General features: G+C 33.5%; 1 protein-coding gene and 1 long non-coding RNA gene across 9 annotated transcripts in view; both read left to right on the top strand.

Moving 5' to 3' along the window:
• Positions 1-7,427, top strand: part of LOC108976791 (protein alan shepard) — a 536,538-nt gene that overhangs the window by 452,086 nt on the left and 77,025 nt on the right. The gene's annotated exons all lie outside the window — the stretch shown is intronic.
• LOC108976793 overlaps positions 5,339-7,427 on the top strand; it is a 28,791-nt gene continuing 26,702 nt past the window's right edge. Inside the window, exons 1-2 of the long non-coding RNA XR_001993985.1 lie at positions 5,339-5,822; positions 6,657-6,769. This is a non-coding gene — a long non-coding RNA (uncharacterized LOC108976793). The remainder of the gene's footprint in view (positions 5,823-6,656; positions 6,770-7,427) is intronic.

Genomic DNA, 7,427 nt, shown 5'->3' on the forward strand with positions numbered 1-7,427 from the left:
TTAATATCATTTTTAATAATTATTATTTTTCATTTTCCATGAATTTTACACCCTGCATTGTTTACCATGTATGTATAGTATATATGTATGTGTGTGCCACATGGCATTTTTAGCTATTATCACTCAGCTATTTTATAGTATGTCTGTGACTATGTGTGGCTGCTTTTTCACTCAATTCACAATTATTTTTACATTATCAGTTTATTTTTGGTATAAACAACTACCGGACTCAACCGGCATGCTTACATGCTGTGCATACAACAAACATACGCATAAATAATAGATGTGTTCATGTATATAATTGTGTGTATGTATGGATGTATGCATATACATATGTAAGTATGCATGTAGGCGCATTATGCCGCTTTGCTGTTTACTCAATCATCAGCTTCTAATAGTGAATTCATTCTTTTATGATTAATTTTGATTTTGCTGCTTCCACTACATTTACTTTGAATGTGGCTACTAACATATTTATGTACATATGAATAAGTCTATATATGCATTCATTCAAATGTGTGTATATAGTATATATATTTATAATACTTATGTACATATTGAAACTTTCGTTCAACTTTTTGTTTCCAGCTAATTTTTGTGCGCTGATGCTCTCTTATTAGCTTAAATGTGTTCATACTCACACGCACATACACACACACACACACACTTTACTACCATGAACAAAAAATAGTAACACTTTGTTCATAATTTTAAAATTCTTGACTTATGCTTCAAAATCGGTGTGGTCCTACTGAAAGTAATTCCTACTGAAAGTAATTCCCCTTGGGCCTAATACAATTGTTCCAATACACTTGTTTCAACATTTTTCCAATCCTCAAACCAGTCATTAAAGTAAATTTACGAAATATGTATCTTTCAATGTCCGTACCAACTTACGTTTAATGTCTCCAATTGACTCAAAACGTTTCTTCCGGAGCGTTGAGTTTACTGAATAGCCAGAAGTCACACGGACCTAAACTCTTCGCACATGGTGATTGCAACCCGATATTGGTTGAAAATTTTGTGAAAAACTCACCAAGAATCAATGCAGTATGCAAAGTTACGTTATCGCTGTACAAACCTCAAGAGTTGTTAACTCATAATTCCGGTCTCTTTTTACGAATAGCTTCGCACAAATGACATAAGAAACTCAAATGGTATTCTTTGTTGACAGTTTGGCCAGGTGCAAGGAATTCGGACTACACGACATTCTCGATAATCAAAGAAAAATGTCAACATAACCTTCATTTTTGGCCTGCCATGACTTGGTTTTTTCAGCTTCGGCCCACCTTTTCACCGGTAATAATACGTTTCTCGTCATCTTGATAGTCGAAAAACATTCTTTCACAGAGAATGATTTGACGTTGGTTTGCGAAAATATTGAATAAGATCTCTGACTCTTAATATCGATTCTCAAGATCATCAGTTTATGTTGATGGCCATCCTCAATAACTTTTACAAATCAAGACATTTCCATCGCGCTAAAGAATTATCACTGAAGTCCTTTTCCAACGTGCTTTTCAAGTCGTCATATTTTTCTTTTCCAATTTCAAAATGTCAGCGTTTTTACGCCTCAAAATATGTATGTATTGCTGAAAAACATCCGGTATTTCGTAGTCTTGTTCATCGATTTCCTTTAATTATTTTACGAACAAATATTCGACACAATTTATTTGGTCATGAAAATATTTAAAAAATAAATCAACTTTTCCTGCTCAGAGAATTAAAATAAAATGAAATTCAAACTTAAAAAATCTACGTCGCGATAATAGTTTATATGATATCTTCTTGAATAATATCTTCTTAAATAAATCCCAGACAACTCTTATTATATTGACAATAGTCGGAGCAAGGTATTTTGAAAGGTACTTTCCTGATGAGGTATAACCATGTGTCTGATCCAGTTCAGTGCTCTATTATGAAGTTTGATTTTTATATTTCGGGACTAGAAAGGAAAAACAAATATTACCCATAAAAAATCGATTTATTGTTTTTCCAAATATTCTTCATTAAGATTATTACATGCGTTTGAACCAATTCTCAAAGCACTTTTGCCACCTGTTTCAGGTATCTCCAAAACCGCCTCTTCACGTGTCAAAAATCGTTGTCCTCTTAATTTATTTTTTTTTTTTTTAGAATGGTAATAAAAAATAAATCAAAAGAAGTCACTCGGTGGCAATTCAAAACTTTATGGTGGATTACTCATCAAAACGATTTTTTAAATGCTCAAAAATGTAGTTTGTTCAGTCGATGTATGAGAGCTCGCTTTGTCATAGTGATGACTGATCCGTTTTCAATGATTGGTTTACCTGATTTCTAGGAGCCAACTGGCACAAAAATGGTTGTTTACCACTCAGAATTTACTATTCTGCGTTGTTCTAGTGATATGGTTCCGACAAGTTCAGTTTTTCTACAAAAACAGACAAGCATTCGCTTGAACGTGATTTATGCTCGAACAGATGTTGTTGAATTACCCATACTGTGCACTACTATTCTCGAGAGTTAATACGTATAAATCGGTCATGTCGTATAGAGAAGTGTATCTCCCGATCAAGGGCTGCTTTTGGAGGACTTGCACGAAATTCGCCTTCAAGCGATCTGCGACCTCGATTGGATTCACCATAACATCTGATCTTTGATGAAGCTTCATCGCCAATAATTCAGCTCATCGGAGCGCTGTTACTGTAATAATATATTTTTTAGTAGAAATAAATATTTTAAGTAACTATAAACAACACAAATATTGCTGGTATGTCAAAACGTTCCTCTAGCATCAAAAATATCAAAACTTACGATATAGGTGTGAGTATCCAGATTACAATACTGGAGTTGCCAAATCCCGAAATATAAAGTTCTAACCGAACTCATTCCAATTAAGTTAAAAACTTACTTTTGTTGGTGTTTTTTTACATAAAAGTATTTTTGTAATATTTGAGAGTTTTGATATACTTACAAATAAAATAGCATACTTTCGAGCACACCTTTTAATTTCCAGCAATTTATTCCTTCTTCGAAGATTTTATTGTTATACCATGAGTAAGATCTCAAAAGAAGTTAGTTCGTTAATCCAATATATACTCTATAAACTTGAGTTTGCAGTTTTAATTATTATAAATATTATAGCATACTTTTGAGGGCACTTAAATTGGCTAATAGAGCTGCAAAACATTCTTTTTATAAGTTTTTTTTTTTGTTTTTTGAAATTTATATGTAAAGATAGCATTATTATTAAAGTATTGAACTAACTACTCCACTGTGCCCAAACTGGGTGGCACTGGGCTGACTCAATCTGCCACATCGACGATTGGCGCTCTCTCAAACACACACGCACACATCCAGCCATACATACGCACATAAAACTAATTTCATTGCGCTCACACGAAAAGCAAACAAATTCTGATAAAAGCCGCAGTCTATCACGTCTACGACATCGGCTCTTATGCCATGGCCGCTCTTTCGTCAGACGCAGAGAGCGGCGACTATACAAATATTTCTATTATAATAGTTCGCCGCTGCTTGAGAAATAGCACAACAAAATAACCAACTAGTAAATTGCTAGCCGCAATAGAGAACGACAACGACAACAACAAAAACATAAAATAAAAAGTCATAAAGCACAAGTGAAGTGTGTGTGCGTGTGCAGTTAAAGGCGAATAAATGAAAAAAATATATTTTKAAATAAATAAATAGCAATAAAACGAGCACAATATGGACTTGGATACTTAGTACCACTTGCCAAATGTCACGAACCAGATAAGCGGCGAAAAGCCAACAAAAAGGGGAACAACGAAATTAGAATTTAAATGCAAATATATTAGAAAATTGACGACAGCGCAAATGCACGCATACTTATGCATCTATGTTTGTGTTTATGTGCTTAAAAACTTAATAGGCGCTTAACTATGTGGCGCGTATGTTCATGTTATCGGTGGTTCTATCGGTATGTATGTATGTCACATTTAGTGCTTTTTATGCAATTGTGGTGTTATTTATTTTATGTTTATTGTATATTTTTCTAACTTTAAATTTGCAATTTATGAAGCTGTCATGCCGATACTTTTCGATGCCGGCGCTTGAGCTTAAAAGCAGAACAATAAATAATAGAAACGGAAGAACAAAGCGCAAAACAACTGTAAGTTCTTTTATTTTTGTTTTTGTAATTAAAAGGCGCACACGTCGACAGAAATTTCCTCACAACTAAAGACGAATCAGACGCACGAGATGACAGAGTTGCCATCATTAAATGGAAAAAAAGAAGAGGTTTAAAATTCCTGGCAAAAGAGCGTATCTCCCTAAAGCGAACACGACGATTTTCGAGCACTGTTTCTTCGACTTTTTCGTTGATTTTTTTTAACAGGAGTTGCTACACGACTGTTATGAAGCAAGTATTCGATGACCGCATTATACTTATTCACAAGCTTTGAAGCCAGCAATTTATTAATATTTTTCATGGTAAATATCCAGACAAACCTTTCGTGTCGTAAACAAACAGCTGTGAATACACACTGTTTGAAGTAGGGAGATCCAACTTCATACGAACAGGAAAATGGTTTTACCAAGGCAAGCCATTTACGCCCTCATAGACCTCATTCAGACCAAATTTGACCACCTTGTGTATATAAGTAAGCTTATGGTTGACGAGAAATTACAATAAAAACTGTTATTATCTGGTTCTTCCTGGGTGCCTTTTTTTCTTAAAGTAAACTTTAAGACCCTGAAACATTTAATTGGTTAAAACTATTAGTATTCTTGAACTTGAATTTTTTCAGGATTTAAAGCATCGATCTCAATTTTTATATTATGATACTAAGAATACTTTTCTGCTTTAAATTTAAACATATTTTACCAAATTTATTATTGTTTATGGAAATTCACTCGATATTTTTAAATTACAGTCAATCGGATTTCTTTTTTTGACATATTCATAACTATTCGACTCAATTTCGACCTGGTCTACACAATTATCTCAGTAGATAGAAATCTTATGGATTTTAGTTTCCCCACAAAAATCTGAATATCTCAGGATCTTTTTTCATAACTGATATTCCAATGTTCATTGAAATTTTTTTCTACTATTCCAATATGTTTCATAGTTAAAAAATTTTGATAAACTAAACAAACAATACAAAATAAATCTCCAAAAAGTGCCCTACCATGCTTCATTGGCAACTCTGCGCTGATAATATTTTCACAAAATCAAGAGCTGCAAGACGTTTAAGAGCGTAAATGAAGAGTATGAGTAGCTAGAGAACGAAAATTATATTAACTGTGGCATGTGACTCTCAGAGCCAAAACAGCATTGTTGCAGTGGCTTACGCTCCGACGACCGGCTGATTGCGGCCTGGGTATGTTTTCATCAGTCTTCATTGACATCAGCTGCTGTAGGGTTGTTGTGGTCTCCGTAGTCGCCGTGTTTTCTCATTATTCGTAGTCAGAATTATTTGCCTCCGTCGCCGCCGCCGTCGTCGTCACCGCTACTACCATTCACCACCACCAACGCCATTGTCGCTCCAAACGCTTGCTACACTACCAACGCGGCAAGTAAACTTCCTCCGACACACATACACTTACACACGTACTCGCGCACATATACATATGCAAACGCGATTGCAGAAACGGCATAGAACGCTTAACAGCGAGTAATATATTTTTGTATGAAGAAAAAAAATCAAAAAAAAAGTAGTAACTAATTAGAAAAAAATACCGCAAAATTGCCAACGTGGAGCTACGAAAATAACGAAGCAGAAGAAGCAGTAAAAATTATTAAATCCAGCGAAAAGCCAAACAAGTTTGTGCGCAGAAAATTAAATAGTAAAATTAAAGTGAGTGTGAAAATTAATGTTTTGCTAAGAAGCAAATTTTTTTAATAAAAAAATTAATAATATTGAAAAATAATAAAGTTTTTATTTTGTATATAAAAAAAAATTATAAAGAAGAATTGAGTTGTAAATTGCTTGAAAATCAAATGCATATGTTACCAACACAAGTGTTTTGCAAAGTGCATGAAAATAAAAATTGAAACAAAAAATTTGTGAAAAAAGCAGCGCGATTTCGGCACAAAGTCAACGCGAAAATTGTCTATTTGCGCAGTTGTGTAATTTCGTCATAGCCACTTTTGGAAAATTTTTTCATTATTTTGGACTTTGAAATATTTTTTTATTTTCGTTTTTTTTTTTTTTTTTTTTTTTTTTTTTTTTTTTTTTTATTTTTTTTTTTTTTTTTTTTTTTTTTTTTTTTTTTTTTGTTTTTGCTGTCGTTCTTCCTTTGTTTGTGCGCTACACCCACCGCATTGCGTTATCGCTAGGTCGGCGTCGACGGCACATATGCCATTTGTCATAATTAATAATAACGGATTCAGCGATAAAGTCAGTCGAATGGTCGCTTGTTTTAGACAAAGTCGCGCACAACGCCACTCCATTTAGTGCCGAAAATTCAATAAATTAAATTAGGAAGTTAAAGCAAAAAAATATATATTTTAAAATTAAAAGAGTAAAAAGCGCACGTTGCCAGCTGTTTGCTAAAATTTTCGCATTTTCATGTTTTCTCGCCATTGTCTGCCCGAAAATATACGCCAATTTTCCGATTTTCGTTTTTTGTTTTTTAACACCGATTTTCAATTTTGTTTTGTGCGTCGTCTGTTTTGGTGACGTTTACAGCATTCAATACGTAAGACAACAACAGTAACAACAACATCGAAGAAGAGTGGAAAACTAGCATCCAACAAAGAACAGTGATTATTTAAATTAGCCGTATCTCAGACATTTTATAAGTGAGTATTCAGTCATATAATTACAGACATACAAACAAACACTTATCTCAATGTATCTGCAAACATTGTTGCTTAACTTTGCGTATGCATATAAATATCTACGTATGTATATGTATTTACGCCCGTAGCAGTTTTGTAGTTAGTTATTTGCCTCAGCACTTCGTCAACGCCTGGAGCTGGGTCGCCGCTCGTCAGCTGGCAGGCTATGAATTTCTCTCCTCAATGACGCACCAATACATTGGCGTGCTTTCGTTATTTCCTTTCTGCTTTCTTCATAGTCTTCGTATCACGCCTGACCACGTCAAATGAGCAAGACGAATTGGCGTGTAGGCATATTGGAGAAAAGCTTGTTTACAATTATTTGCAAGTGCAGCGAATATTCGCGGTAAAATTACGGTGTTAATTTTATCAATTTATTTATTTATATTGGCTTTTAGTTGGTATGCAAATATTTTATTTAGAAGCAATTATTCGATTACAATTAAAAGAAAAAAAAACTCTATTTTATTTCTCATAAGCAATATCTTTTTTATTTATTTTTACTTTTGCATCAAGTTTTTTCTTAAGAAATATTTATTATGTATGCACATGTATTTTAATTTACAATAATTTTTGCATTAATTGAATTTTTCTCATAGCAATTAATTTCAGTTTTTTT

Source organism: Bactrocera latifrons, unplaced genomic scaffold (genome assembly GCF_001853355.1).
Source record: "Bactrocera latifrons isolate USDA-ARS-PBARC rearing strain unplaced genomic scaffold, ASM185335v1 scaffold_8, whole genome shotgun sequence".
Classification (NCBI taxonomy): domain Eukaryota; kingdom Metazoa; phylum Arthropoda; class Insecta; order Diptera; family Tephritidae; genus Bactrocera; species Bactrocera latifrons.